This window comes from Hippocampus comes, unplaced genomic scaffold, assembly GCF_001891065.2.
Source record: "Hippocampus comes isolate QL1 unplaced genomic scaffold, H_comes_QL1_v1.1 scaffold9, whole genome shotgun sequence".
NCBI classification, from domain to species: Eukaryota; Metazoa; Chordata; class Actinopteri; order Syngnathiformes; family Syngnathidae; genus Hippocampus; species Hippocampus comes.
The window spans coordinates 2,147,445-2,163,545 of NW_017805275.1; the positions used below are offsets into that span (position 1 = coordinate 2,147,445).

Genomic DNA, 16,101 nt, shown 5'->3' on the forward strand with positions numbered 1-16,101 from the left:
CCCAGCATCCACCCCGAATCCGGCTTCCTCTGCCCAGTTGTTAAATATCTCGTGCATCCATTATTCAATATGGTTGGTGAAAAGCGAAAGGCTTCTCGTGAGAGTGGAAGTGTAAAGAAGAGGTAAGCCATTTCATTTCAAATGAAAGTGGCAATAATAAAGAAGCTTGATGCGGGTGAGAAAATGGTGAGAGTTGCACGTGCATACAACATGAATCGTTCGACCATCGGTACCATTTCTAAACAGAAAGATCGCATAATGGAACACGTGAAAGGTGCAGTGCCGATGCAATCGACGATCATTAGCAAGTAAACATACTTATATAAGCCTTAAACTTACATTCCATACAAAATATAGCACTGAAGCAACTTACGAACGAATTCACCTTACGAACGATCGTTCGGAACGTATATCGTTCGTAAGCTGGGGAGCGTTTGTGTGTGTATATATATATATATATATATATATATATAAAAATAATCCGGAAAATTATATTAGCTTGCGTTTTCAATTTTATCAATTTGTTTTGGAGAAATCTGTAAATAATTAATTACTGTGCTCTCAAAACACCCCTTTCTAGTTAACAATATTGCCACACCCACCTGCATCGTTCGTAAGCTGGGGAGCGTTTGTGTGTGTATATATATATATATATATATATATATATAAAAATAATCCGGAAAATTATATTAGCTTGCGTTTTCAATTTTATCAATTTGTTTTGGAGAAATCTGTAAATAATTAATTACTGTGCTCTCAAAACACCCCTTTCTAGTTAACAATATTGCCACACCCACCTGCCCTCTTCCCATGTCTTGGTGGGAGTCAGGCCAAATTTGTGCATTCAAAATCATTGTACATACATCGCTATTAATTTCCAATGAAGGCGATCAGTCACCACCAAAATCTACATGGACGTCTCTACTCTCAAGAAAATCAATGTATATATCTCTCTCTCTCTCTCTCTCTCTCTCTCTCTCTCTCTCTCTCTCTCTCTCTCTCTCTGTTTGTCTCTCTTTCGAACAATCCATCTATGTATTCGGGATGTTCCGATCAGGCTTTTAAGCTTCCACTACTATCTATCTTCACATTGACAGTGTGGAAAATGCACAAACAAATTATATGATTCAGTTTCTACTTTGGTCGGAAACATGTCAGAAAATAGGGGGTGAAATGGTGGTCACTATTGTCTCCCTGAAAAAGCAGCTGTTTGCAAATGGCCTAGACTGATCAAACCCTAAGATAATCACTAGTCAGCTGTATCTGTACATAGAGCCTTTTTAAAACAGTTTTGACGGGTTCTAAATCTGGATTCTCAAAACCTCATCTTTTGTGCATGTAGACAGAAAAAAAGTTTACTTTTTTTTCATTGTTCCCTTGAAAAGTCATGAACTAATTTAAAAATAAAATGCACTGATGCATGCATCCTTTTTTCTTTAATTCCCACACTCCTCCCTACGGTTGCAAATTCTAAGCGACTTTGAAGCCAGATGACAGTGTGTCGTGATTTGGCCCTTTTTGGAAAGAGAATTACTACAAATTGCTGCTTTATTTGCTCAAAGCAATCACAAAGACCGATAAAAAATATGGTGTCCCGTCTGGTTGCAGCCATATCAAATGTCATCGCAACCTCTCATGAAAAAGGAAACAATCATTCACGAATAACGGATGCCACTGGACTCAATGACAAGCATGTCATTTGCAGCATTACTTAACTTTAAAAATGATCAACTCAATGTGACCTAGTTTATTGACATTTTCCTTTGAGAATATCCGACCGTGTGACAGTAATTTACGCCTTGTAAAGCTGCCAAACTGTCAAACTTGTATGTCATTCTTTGACTCGCTTAACGTACTCTGGAGGATGACGAATGCTTTTACATTTCCTGCTCTTTGTAACAATAATAGTGGGCTGCCTGGCCGTCTTTGCAAAATACTTGCTCGACTGACAGCCAGATAATCAGTTTAGCATAAAGATGCCGGCTGGTAAGTACTTGATGGCAGCAGTTCAGTTGTTTCAAAACTGTGGGTAAATGAAGGGAACAATCTGTGTTAAGTATAATCAAGCTTAGTCTTCATCATAGATTGACTTAAGATGTGAGGCGACATGAAGTCATTGTAGCATAACATACGTCTCATGAGTGACTCTGACTTACGAGTTTTCAGCGATACAAGCCATTGCTTGGCCAATTTAGTATTTTATTTTTTGCTTTGACTTGCGAGCAAAAATATCAGATACGAGTGCAAGATGGTTGTAGTGAATTAAACTCAACTGACTTCAAAACAAGAAGCGGTTCGATAAATGGTTTTGGAATCTGAATGAAATTTACCCGTTGCTCTTTTGTGCAGTTATGTGACAGGGTGTTGACATCGTCGGGTTGGTCAAGAGTCAATCGCCATCATGGTTGTTGAGCCAAAGATGGGTGAATTCCGGTCGTAAGTGTCGAGGTGTCTGTGTTCGAGGTCTCTGTTGTCAAGCAATAATGTCAGCTTAGTTGTGTCCATCCTAGACGAACTCGAACTGGTCCTGTGGTCGCTGGTTCACGTCATCTACAGCAGCATCTCCAACAGGCGTTGCCTCCCTTTCACGCTCTCCAACGCACTCTTTCACACTTGCTCAGAATCTACACACAAAACTTTCCACTCTTCTTCTTTATTGTATAAGTGTAAGCCAAGCCACTAATGAAATTATATTATTTTAATTATCTGGAGCTCAAACAATATATCCGTATCCATATATTAATGGTGAGCAATTCTTCACAAAAGAGGCTTCAAGATGTTCACTGCCACTCCTAGATGAAGTTGACTGACAAACTAAACATGAAGTGAATTACTAGTTGTATTCTAGTTGGGCTAGAACGGATAAGTTACATTTCCGTTCGTTTTAATGTCAAACATTACCTCAATTAATGAACGTTGCAAATTGTAGATGGGCTCACGGACCCAATTAAGTTCATAACTTTGGGGTCCACTGTAGATTGTCTTCTGGCAAAATCATATTCACACAACGAATGCTAATTCTGTTAACTGGTGTAATCACATATAATATCTATTGCACCCTGCACATCCCGGCGTGTAATCTGGGCAATCATGCTAAAACATGAATGGAAATTTCAAGCACGCGGCAGGGTTTATCGTCATTATTTCAGTAATGCATCCTAATGCATGGTGACAACAAGCCTGTCTCTTTGGTAATTCGAACATGTTGAACAAAGTGGCATGCGAGTGTGAGTGTAGCCTTCAAAGGCTTCAAACCAACCCCCGAGGCCCAGCTTCCTCTTCCCCACTGCCAGCAGATCATTGTCATTGTCTGATCACGTCCTTATCGGAGACAAAGCTGCCACATCACGCATGCATGCACGCACGCACGCACGCACGCACGCACGCACGCACGCACGCACGCACGCACGCACGCACACACACTCTCCGCAGCACTGCGCAAGAAACATGACAAACACCGTACACAATTACCGTTTTATAATTGCCATCTATCTGCCGTTGTTGTGAAGAGGCATCTGATAGAGGCACGCTGCGCGGCGGCCCAGCTGCATTATCAGAGCTTAGGAAATGACATGACTATTTATGGGAGGTATTTATCCACTTATCCTATTGTCGCTATTGTCCAAAGCCGGAACGGGCAGCTCTGGTTGGAGACGCTCTGACAAACATGCTGATGAATCATTCGGAGTGCCCTTTAGTCGATAACGAAACACATTCTCATCAGGCTTTTTCCAAGCGTTGCTTTTGTTTTATGCCCAAACTTTTTTTCTTTCATCCGTTCATTTCACAAATGCATGTAGTTTTGCGGGTCCTCCCGCTGTTTGCTGTGTGCTAGTTTTGTTCAGAGGACGTGTGGAGTTTCAAGGCAGTGCATATTTGATTTGTTTATGGGGATTCATAATCAACTGCCTCATTAATGCGTCAAGCGACTTTTTTTTTTTTTACATAATATATATTCTGCACGGCAGGTCTCAGCAGCATATTTTCAACCCGGTTGCGATAAGAAAAAGTTATGCTTGAAAAATCTTAGTTGATCCAATTGGTCATTTTCAAGTGACACATTTCAAACAATTGAAGTGTCACCGTCAATATTCTGCAAAATACATACAGTGGTGCCCGAACTTAATCAAAAACTATTTTCAAATCATCGCTCCCCGCTGAATTGAATGGAAATGCCATTAATCCATTCCAGCACACCAAAAACAACAAAAATGTTTTTATGTTCTTTTAAATAAGAAACATACCACTCTACAGTGTTATACTTAATAATAAAATCATCCAAAAGATGTTTTAATTCCATACTTTTATTCAGTGACAAGGCTTTATTTCAACTTGACAGTGCATAACACCCTCCCCCCCCAAAAAAAAAAACCAAAAAAAAAAAAACCCAGAGGATTTCATTACCGTTATGGTCCGTAACATGCATAAATACACATATTTACAGGCAGTCGAGTCGTTGCTGACATATATTCCTCATTGGGAACAAATCACCAGAAGATTAGAAGGTGTTGCTGACGCATATTCCAGATCGGGATGGATATGCAACTCCACCAAAAACTGGTAGAACTTACCAAACAGACCTCTGTTAAAGTCTATCTGGATGTGTTGCTGCACCATTTGATTTCAAACATCCGTTGCTTTACGTCTTAAAAATACAGGATCATTGATGCTAGTTTCATTTACTCATCTATGGCTTTTTACATTGTGTGTTAGCATTAAGCTAGTGGCCTTGCCTAAATGTTTTTTTTTGTATAGATTGACCGTAAACTTCGTGTTATTGTCAATGAACAGCTTTCAGCCTCTTTTTTGAAGAGTTGTTCACTTCCACCAGGTACGAAAGGATCCCCAACCACCTGTTCGTGGCCTGGCACCAGTCCATGGGCCATTTGATGCATTTGGTACCGGGCAATAAAGGCAGACAGAAAAAAAAAATGCAGAGCATGTACAGTACGTCAGCACCCACAGCTGCCTCAGGTCGGCGATTGACTTCTAAAGTTTATTTCATTTGCAAAAAATAAAAATAAAATGAAGAGCTGTCATTATGTTACGGTGCAGTTCCACACCACTGCAAACTGTTTCGTAAATATCTCGCTTACTGACAATGTCAATCAAAACTCAACATTAATATCTTCATAAAGGCAGAATGCTTGCGATAACTCATGCATTGGACCTCATTCGATCCGATGCTTTGGCTGCTGAGAGTACGTCACAGCGTTGTGTGGGACGCAATTTAATAAATATATGAGCATGAATCCTCTTACGTATTGTATTATTCCAAAGTAAGTAGCCTGTGCCGTTGAATCACAATGCACATGGTTTGACAACAATCCATTTAGGGATTACACTAAAGCACATACTGCACCGTTGTTAAATGTGACACACACAATCCATTTAGAGATTCAATTAGCCTAAATAACAAAGCTGCACGGTTTTATCCAGTTTGTCGTTGAGTGAAGAAAAGTGATTACAGTCTATAATATGCATATTTTTCATCAGTTGACATCCGGCCATTTTCATACACACATTACAAGGCTTCTATTCAACATGTGTCACAATGTTTTAATTCATGCGCAGTGTTTAGCAGCCTCTCGGAATACGTACATCTGTTTTAAGTACCCACACAAAGACATCTCTGGTTTAATCTTCACTCTTAACATGCCGTGCTGTGATTAAAAAGGATCATTTATCCCTCCCCCCAGGGCGCTGTGCTCATCAACTAAACTGAAAGCAAAATACCGTACAGGTGTATTGCCTGCCATTAAAACAAATCAGGGCAAGGTGATGTGTTGGGATTCAAAAGATGCCTCAACCACATTTATTCCTGCAACATCTATTCATGTGATATATTTATCCACGCGCGGGCGTTCACATTGTCGCATTGTTGTGTGGTTGCCAGGAAAGTGAAAGTGCTCGGTCAGCATTTTGCAAATGTTTGTGTGTTTTTATGTATTTTTAAAGACACTCATGCATTGTTAATCTGCTTACAACCAGCAGAGGTTGCATCGCTGAAGGATAATGTTGCTTGCTGTCGATACACTTCTGGAGGTTAGCAAACACAGTGTGGGAAGGTGGGGTGGGGGCGGGGGTGGAAGAGGAGGTTTACAAAGCACTTATCTTGGTGCGAATCACTCTGGCTGCTGAACATTCTGCCATTTCTCCTGAATGTCATAATGGAGAATGTCCAACATACATACTCCGTACCATACTTTCTCCATTACGTATAGACATTGTTCGTGGCAGCAATACAGCATGCATGCCGTTGTCCAACCACAATGTCCTTGGTGGTGGCACTTAAAAAAACATTTTGGGGTTTTTTTTGCCCTTTTTTCCCTTTGAACACTATGAGTTTTAAATACAATACCAAACATGAGTTGATCCCTATTGGACTGACAAATAAGCTGAGGTGAATAATACTGAGGGAAAAAAAAAGATTGGGTGTATTCATCCTCCAGTTGTTTTTTCCCCCCTTCGACACATTCATCGGCATGATAACTATATTGCATCTGCTCCTTCTAATGAGATTTCTGTTCGTCGGCGTGGCAGCAGGATTATGCCAAAATGAGCTCGCTGATCTTCATTGCTTGTTACTTTTTTTGACAATGAAATAAAGCAGTTGACCACAAGCCAGCTCATTCCTCTCTAAAATGATCTAAAATGATAAGTACTTGTATTATTTTGCAGTGTTGTTTTATAATGTTGTTAATTGGTTTCACCAGAAATATTACTAAATAATCCCTTATCGCAAAAGAGATTTTTTTCTCCTTTGAATTCCTTTTCTTCAGCTCTGAACAAGTATGTGGTAATGCAGCATTTGTGTGTTTATACCAGTACAGCGACTCCATTCCCAAAAGTCTGATGAAAACTGGAATCGTACAAAAGCCCATAGAAAATAATAGAAATCCAATTAATCTGTTCGACACACCCAAAAATGTGAAGCAAAATACATTTGATGGGAAATAACTACATATTTCCATCCAAAAACTGTGAATTCATATAAATGACGAATGAAGTCCATAAATGAACTTTTACCATGATGGAAGACTTTTGATGACATATTCAGTGTGGAGGAGAGAGAGGGGAATCATTTTCGAGTTATTTTTTGAATTCTATCGTTTTTCTCACCTTTTCCAAATGCCTGACACTCTCAACCATTTGTCATATTGTGTAAAATCGATTCAGTACACGGCAAAGCATGTTCTATAATCAGACTGCTCGCCAACACTTGGAAAAGTTGGGGCAACATCGGCGTAGCATTGTGCCAAAAGTCAAGCCTTCAAAATAACTCGGGCCCGAGCAGTATGCATAGTTTGATGCTGATGCTGCTTCCAATATTTGGCAGGATAAAATTCTGATAAACATTTCATTGGCAATTAATTTGAAAATATATAAAATATATTTTGGTGCCGTAACACCTACAACAATAAAGAAATGATTTAGCGTTTTTTGGTTTGTTTTTTTAGGTGGACGGGTGTCATTTTTATCTTTTGTTTTAATGAGCGAATTGAAACAATGTTTTATTTTCTTGTGCCAATTTTTCAAAGAAGCTAATATTGGCCAATTAAGCAATCGATTAATAATAATAGTTTCAATAATCTACCATGTGACCCAAGAAAGTGTGGTGAAACTGTGTTCTCATACTTCATACTTTTAACATTTTGTTGTTGTAGACTCAGAGGGTTACTGATTTGAGCTGTAAGATTAAATTTTACATTGTGGAATATGCCGTGCCCCTTTAAACACAACTTACAAAAATGCATCGAAGAAAAGTGCATTGATTCACAAAATGAAAGGCCTAGTCAGGTGTTTGTACAAAGTATGAAAACCGAGTGCATAAAAATTGCAACAAAGTTTAGCTGAAAACAATAATCAAAAAACCAATTCGTGGAAAAGAAGAGTAGTGCAAAGAAAAAATGAGGTTGCATCTTACAGATAATGGCGTGGGCCAAAGTGGTCTCCCCTTTTGCAATTTGAATGAATTTGAGATTTTTTTTTTTTTTTCAGAGCAAGGAAGGGTACGTGAAACTGTAATTTACCAACATCATGAGACAGCGCCAGTGCACACAGGCAAAACTGTGCTTTTATCCACGTGTATATTTGAAAGTATGACAAAAGCCAATTGATTTTTGGTGCTGTGCAATGTGGTTGTTGAAGACGATGCATTTTGACTTTCTTAATATTGTTTTCTATACTACATGAACTTCAGCAAAGTGTCAGCGCTTGAGAGATGCCGCAATATGCTCTAACTACAAGTGCTGAGTCCAGTCCAGAGTGGCCAAGTTGGGCCGTAGGCCGAGCATGAGTGAAGGCTGAGAGCTCTGCAAGTAGATGTCCAAAGCCAGAGCCCACCGCCTGCAGTGCGCTCTTCTCCCAAATTGCCTTTGCTCACACATTGTTCATGTGGAAAAAAGATAAAAGCATATTTCTGATTCTTTAGCCCAGGGGTCGGGAACCTATAGCTCACGAGCCATATATGGCTCTTTTGATGATTGCATCTGGCTCGCAGATAAAACAAAATATTCTCGCTTGTTTAATCCATCCATTGATTTTTCACTGCTCATGTCCTATTCAGGGCTGCAGTTGCAGGAGCAATTTTAATTGGATGATACTGGCCTACGTAGGCCGTTGCTGTGGAAACAGGTAAACACCCCCTTTTGAATCAGCCCGCTCGGTCATTAGCTCAAAGCTAATCCTCAACGAATAAGATGGCGAAAAGAAAAAAAGATGACGAGTATGGTAGACTTCAGGACGAATGGACCAAAGGATTCGCCTTTGTGGAGAGAACAGGTTCTGCGGTGTGTCTAATTTGCGATGACAAAATACCACCGATGAAACGGTCGAATGTAAAGCAGCATTTTGACACGCGCCATGCTACGTTGGCATCAAAATAACCTGCAGGAGACTCCAGAAAGAAAGCGTGAAAGCTACTGAGCAGGGTGCAAGATAGCCAGCAGCAACTCCGCGTACGGACCCGGCAAGCTGACTATAATTCCGCTAGCTTTGCTTAACCATCGTGAGGAACGGAAAACCTTCACGTTAATGGTGAGTATTGTACCAACATTATTTTAAAGAATACATTCAGAGGCTTATTATACTGCCATTTTGTTGAATTCACTTCACTTTTAAAATACAGTGTACATATATATCCAGCCGCCTTATGGCGCTCACTGAAATCCATTTCCAAATATTTTGCTTTCATGGCTCTCTAACGCGACCCCTGCTTTAGCCTATCTAGGAAAAAAAAAATCAGTCCATTTCTCAACGAATGTCAGACTTAATATGGTGATAATTAGGGCTGGGTGTTATGACTGAAAAGTATATCAAGGTATCAAGTATTTCATATTGATCGCTATTGATTTAAATTGCATTTTTAATTGTAGTTTTTTTACGATTGAAAATTAGGACCCACAAAAAAGGCTGAATTTAGGTAATTTTATTTTAACATATAATCCTGACAGGCTGAGTTTAGTGAACAATAAAAAAAGTCACGTAGGTTGATAATGCCATTAGTCTCCACTGTGATTTCAGATTTTTTTTTTGTGCATACAAGTTTTAATGGCTCTTGTTTTGTGTGCGTAGTGGTTGAGATCGCACCATACCGTAACACTGTCAACCTGCCATCTTTTTCTTCTCAACGTGATTGAGATCACTTGAAGCTGGAGCCTATTCCAGATAATTTAAAAAAAAAAAAAGGTACATAGTATGGTAATGACAGTATATTGCAGTGGTGAGCGCGTCAGTAAATGTTGCCAGTCCGTCATTCGCAAGCGACCAGGCCGCCAGTCCGTCATCATCGGTCTGTACTTATTTGAGGCCAGCCCAGACCGTTAGTCGTCAGTCCGTCACTCCATCATCTATATTCCAACAGTGCTTCCGTCAATGCTAAATTTCAGTTTGTCACCGCCATTTTAGGACGTTAGTCAATGTTTAAAAGGATAACAACTCAGAATTGTATTCATTTAGTATGCGCAAGCACGAGTCAGTACCCGGTGGCATGATGGAGAAAAAAAAAATGCAGAGAGGAAATCATGCACTGCAGACATAACAGTAGTAATAGACTCATAAAAAAGGCTAAATTTGATAATTGATGCTATATTTTTTAGCATTTATCCTCCAAGTCCGTTCGAACATGTTTGCCAATACGCTTGAACGAGTTTGCCAGACAAGAATCTTTACTCCCATACCAACGCGCCAACGTGTTCCGCAAAACATGATGTCGGGTTAATAATGGTTCGGGTGACGGCCGAAAGTCGCTTCTCTTGGCACTTATTCCATCAATGTTTCAAAGTGTCCATTGGTCATCGGTCCGCCAGCACAACGGGAGTGTGCCAGCGACGGATTGACGGACCTTCCATCGGTACTGACAAACTGCCCCACCACTGAGATGTTGTGCACAAAATAAATATTGGGAGGAACACAATGTGCTCGTTTAAGAGGATGCATTATAGTCCTCATAGTAGTCAGCATCTTCTTTTATTCCTCAGGGAATCATACAATAAAATATATCTTAGTGACATGATTAAAGCGTGAATGTGAGGCTAATTTCCTGCTGAGGCATCAAGCAGTGACACCAAAGTGGCTGTTGGACATTTTTTTTCATGCAGTTGGTGTCTGTCTAATCACTAGAGGCCTCTCTCATTTTTTTCTTTTTTATTCTCTCTCTACCTTGTTGATTCTTGTGATGTCCTCTCCAGTTATTGCTTCAGAGGATTTCAGGCCACGGCTTAATGTTTTGTTGTTGCTGGATCACTTCATAGCTGGGAGGTATGATGATTCTGTCTTTGCGGAGAGAATGAATCAGTTGTTTGTTTTGCAGCTCGCCAGATCCTTGGGGACCATCGGTCCCCTGTCACTCAGGGGTGAACAGGTGCTCTTGTTTACCCATCTCTCGTTTGTTTGCGGTGCTTCTGTCCACTTTCCGTCGATGACTTCATGAAAGGATTGCAAATGCAGACTGGGGCTCCAAGACAGATTGGACTGCGATGTTTGAAAATCTGAGCATGTGTGATGAACATTGATTTTCCTTTTCCTGAGGGTGTGTGCCTTTTTGCGCAATGTGTGCTGTTTTAAATCACTGCGCTGTATGATATAGTATCATTAGGCTATAATGTCCTTGCACGTTTTTCTTACATTGCATCAAGTCACAGTTCTCGCTTTCCCCCCACTGTCTATTTAGAATTTAGTCACACTGGAAAAAAATGGGCTCAGTCACACGTACTTCACTGTGCCTTTAACTCTGTGAATTAGATTCCTTAATTACAGTCGATTTGGACTCTAAACTGACACGTTACAGTCGGGCTATACAAAACCAGTTATGTGTGAAATATATGCATTCAAGCCCACGCACATTTAGTGGAATGCATATATTAACAGGACAATATTGACCTTTAGCTCAAGGAGCATAATGTATGCAAACACCCGAAGATGCTTCGCTGCTATCCTGCAAAGTGTTTAAGCGTGGAGAAGGTGAAGTGGATGGAAAAAAACCCGAAAACAAAACAAGACTGGAATTTATTAAAATGCATTTCAATGCACTGAGCTAAGATGAGCTCCTGTATTGAAAATGGCTGTAATCAATAGTTGTATAATAATCCCTTAAATGACAGTATATAAAATCCTACCCAGGGAGAATTATCGCCCGGCTGCAGCTGCTCTCGGCTTTATGGAGCGTCACAGTGTGCTTCGTGTCATTGTTTAAGCTGCACTGCTGCAGCTGAAGTCTTTTCTGCCAGTTGAACTCTGGGTGTCATTTTGGGCCTCAGCAGGAAGCTGTTCATCGTAAAAGAAAAGGGGGGGGGGAAATCCACTTTTCAACCTCACATGCAGGGTACAGTCACCGTTGAACACACAGTTGTTTCTTTCAACAGCATGTGAAAAAGCGCCAAAGAAGTGGAATATCTTACCTGCTAAAATATAACAAATGTTGAGAAGAATATTGCTGTTGTACTGTTATAACACCTCAATTTAAGGGTCTTAAGGAGACACGTTATGCATTTTTTCCGCAGGTCCCAGCTGGGTGGTTCTCAGGAAGTATTCTCCAACCAGATGCTCAAACACTGACAACTTTTCAGAGTCAATATTTTTTTCCCTTCATAATCAATCACCAGATCTCACAACGTCCAACATTGCACGTACACTGCAGAGATAAACAAACTGACGGAGATTTGTGCCGATGTTTCTGTGTGACTTTAATTTGAGCGGTGAAAAACACTGGCGGCAGATTCTAGAATGTTGGAAACAAGTAAGCGCTCTTTGCTGACAGAAAATGACAATACTGTATTTGTAAGAACACAAACAGCACCGCCATTAGCTTGGTCGTTTCCAAGAAATAAACACGGTCATCTCACTTTAAGCGAGCACCTGTAGAGATTCCATTGCATGATCACGGTTGCTGTGTCAAAGTGGTTCTTTTGCTCTGGATGGTTAGGTTAGCTTGGCTGTGACCTCATTGGTGGAAAAACTAAGTGTGTGTGTGGGGGGGGGGGGTATGTTCATTAGCCCAACTGTTTTGTCACAGTTGGGTAGAATGCCAACATTATGTTAAAGAGGTCGGTCACTCAAGATTTACTCTGTTGTCTAATTTCACACATGAAGTGTGGCAGGCCCTGCGAAGATACAGCTATGAGTAAACAAACATTTAAACAAGTCATTTTTTCATAAGATGTCTCCTTTTAAGCGTTGTCTATTTTAGGACACTTTAAAAAATGTGCCCTAGAGGCTGTACATCACCTTTTGAGCTTGAAACTTTATTTTCCTCACGTGTATATTCTCTGTACTCCAACTGTACTCCACGAGATTCATTTTATTCTTTTGACATTTTTTGTTATTTTTTTTGTGATGCCGCCACCGAAGGGTACTACTCGCAATGCCAGCAAGAAGAAATATGACAATGACCGTAGAACTGGAATAAAACTTAGTGGTAAAGACAAAAGCTGTACAGGTAACTGTGCCGCCAACACTGATGTATTGCTGCATAACAAAATGCCTCACTGCGGCATGTCCCCACAAACACTGTATCCCTAATAATATGCCCTGAAAGGAATAAGAGCACAATGTACACCGCTACTGTCAGTGAGCTGCACATTGTCCTCTTTCCCTATCCACATACACTGTGCTTGCTTTATTGTTGATGATACACTTGAATGATAATGAAGAAAACAAAGAATGAAAATGATACATTTAAATACATTCAAGTACCGGGTACCACAGAGATCTCACTCTGTACATCCATATGTCAATGATTCTGCGCCATTTCTCTCTTCCAGTGTGTTTAAATTTGAATGAATGACCTACTAAGTGTTCGTCCGAACCGCGACACTAAGTGATGTAACTCAATGGAAGCCTATCTAAAAACCCCACCTGGATCTCAGTTGGAACGGTGGAAGGATAAAACCCAACAGATAAGTACTCGAATCTACACGCCTGCATCTGTCAAATGTGAGCATAATTTAGCTGAAAGGCCTCACAGTCGATAATGGACTGCAACAATGATACATTTCCAAAATGATCTCAGGGTATTGCGGGGATGAGTACAGGCTGCTCCTGCAACACAGAGGAAGAATCGCAGTGAACCCGGCCTTCGCTTTGAAAACCACCCGCATGAGCCCCCAGTTTGCATGTAGAATGTACAAAAGATGCAATATTGATTGGACTCCACCTCGCCGTCACCTCTGGAAAGGAAGATTACGGTAATTTAAGAGTGTCTTATCAGAGGTGCTGAGGTTGTCATGGATACGTACACCTCACCTGGGTCCTCAACCTTTTGGTGGAGAGGCTGCTATGCATCTCTGACTGCTAATAGAAGTGGAGAGCCAAATGACAAAAGCACAAAAAGTCTTAGTAAGATCAAGCAATTACAACCACATCTGATGCGATATGAGCCTCTGAGCACATGAAATTGCATCATTTCAATTTGACATTTGAAGACGACACTGGTCAAATGCTGATTCTTCATCTTAAAATGTTGCATTTTTGGTCGGTGATGAGTCATCGACTCCCTGTACCGGCAAAAAGGAACAAAAGCAAAAGAAGTCTGTCATCTCTTTGTCTGTTCGAGAATATCAATCTGCTTACTTTTTGGGGATGTGGTTCATATTTGTCATCTGTGGGCATGTGAAGTCCATTGAGACTTTTCTGCGACTATTTGAAATGGAAAGAATTAAGACACTAACATGCATTTGTGTAGTTTTTATGGAAACAAGCATGCTAACAAGAGAAAATCCTTTATATTCAACAATTGAATTCTGATCTTCAGAAGGGTGAAAAGTATTCCTTTGGAATCGATTTTTTTTTCTTCCAAACAATTATTACCGTTTGAATGATAAGAACTGCCAATAACTCAGATATTTATGTCAGAAAAATGAATGGATTTTCAAAAGAAACTTCAATGCGATTTGTATGTCTTTACTGATAGCGATCAAATTTGATGAAAATAACCCATTTACAAAATATGAAGAGTGACATCAATGAAAACAATCTCAAAGAAAGAATGCTCAAAGGCTAGCAAGATGCGTCACTACGATGTTTCCCTTCAATGGCGCATCTGTGGTTTATAAACATCAACATACTGAATGCACACATACCATATGACCCTTGGCTGTGCTGTTAAAAAGACTTCATCCTCTCCAGAGTTTTTCAAGGCCGTTTCCCCGATTCCTGCCACCTGACCTGCGCAGCCACCATAGAAATCCAAGTGCGGCTTCACGGTCCATTAACCCCAAAGCAAGCAAACAACATCCACTAAAAGGCAGAGCGGTGATACATTGCAAGACCTCGTCATACTGGACGTGTACTGTTGCCGATGTCTTTGCAGAGCCTCCAGAGTCATTAACGATGGCCGCCGCCGCCGCCACCGTCCTCCCATCCTCGCAATCTGTTTTCGCCTCCGCCATCTGGGGAAGCGGTTCACGAGCATCTGTCCTAAATCCAGCAAGAATGCTAAACACCCGTCGACTCACAAAGGGAACCGGATCGTTAACAGACGCTGTTCTTCCCACACACCATCTGACCCCCCCTCAATCGCTGCAGGTCATTTTGGACTATGCACTTTGGAATGTTACCTTTTTGTTTTTATAGAAATGAAAAACATTTTTCATTTTTTCTTACTTGGTGGGAGGAACATTAGTTGCCCTTATTCCCTGCCTTTGATATTGGGTATGGTATGAAGTGAATTGTTTTTTTGTCCCCCCCGTACGTTTTAAGTTAAACCAGTTAAACCACTCTCAACCAGTGTGCCTTGACAGATCATCTGGTGTGCCACAGAAGAGTATCCAATTTCACTTAGTTGGTCTGAGTGTTATTTATCTATGACAAATAATGTGTCTTGGTGTTCATCTAGTGTACGTCCTAAAAACTGACAAAATGACATCAATTAAAACATTTTTAAAACAAAATGACATAAATTAAAACATTTTTAAAAACCATTTCCGTTAATGAAATTAAAAAAACGAAAAAAAAGGATAACTAACTGAAACAACATTTTACATTTTTTTTAACATTTTCATCAGTTAATTTCATGCGGGAGCTTTTGAGGTTGATTTTAAATACATTTATTTTGATGTTATTGTATGGCTATATGGAAGAAAAAAGTTAAACACTCATTTGGAAATCATACTTTATTATACAATATTTAATGTAACCTTTATTTTAATCTTGCACTCGACTAACACTCCTTTAAAAATATAACGAATGCTAAAACTAATAAGAACTATCTGAAACAAAGCTCCTCCCTTGTTTTTCATCTCCATCATCAGACAACACACATTTCCCATTCAGACACGCTGTTCACAAGCAGTAACACCAAGATGCAATCCTACATCCCTCACATCGATCCATTCAACAGGCAGGAATTTGCACTCACTTGAGTGCGACTCGGCGTCTTCACTCAAGACCATAAATGGCATCTGAACAAATGCACACACTTTCTGGTGTGCTTTGACGCACAAATGTGTCAGCATTGAGATGGATATGCCTACTAATTGTTTTGCGGTTTTCTTGCAAACTGAACGGCCACACGTATCCGTTGATGCATTCATCCAGTGTGTGTCATAATAAGGTCCCTTACATCTCAGCACAAATCATACAAATAACCTTGGCTTTGCATAT

At 40.2% G+C, this 16,101-nt stretch overlaps 1 protein-coding gene across 3 annotated transcripts in view; it reads left to right on the forward strand.

Annotated features, from left to right (window-relative positions):
* macrod1 (mono-ADP ribosylhydrolase 1) overlaps nucleotides 1-16,101 on the forward strand; it is a 156,678-nt gene that overhangs the window by 19,195 nt on the left and 121,382 nt on the right. The gene's annotated exons all lie outside the window — the stretch shown is intronic.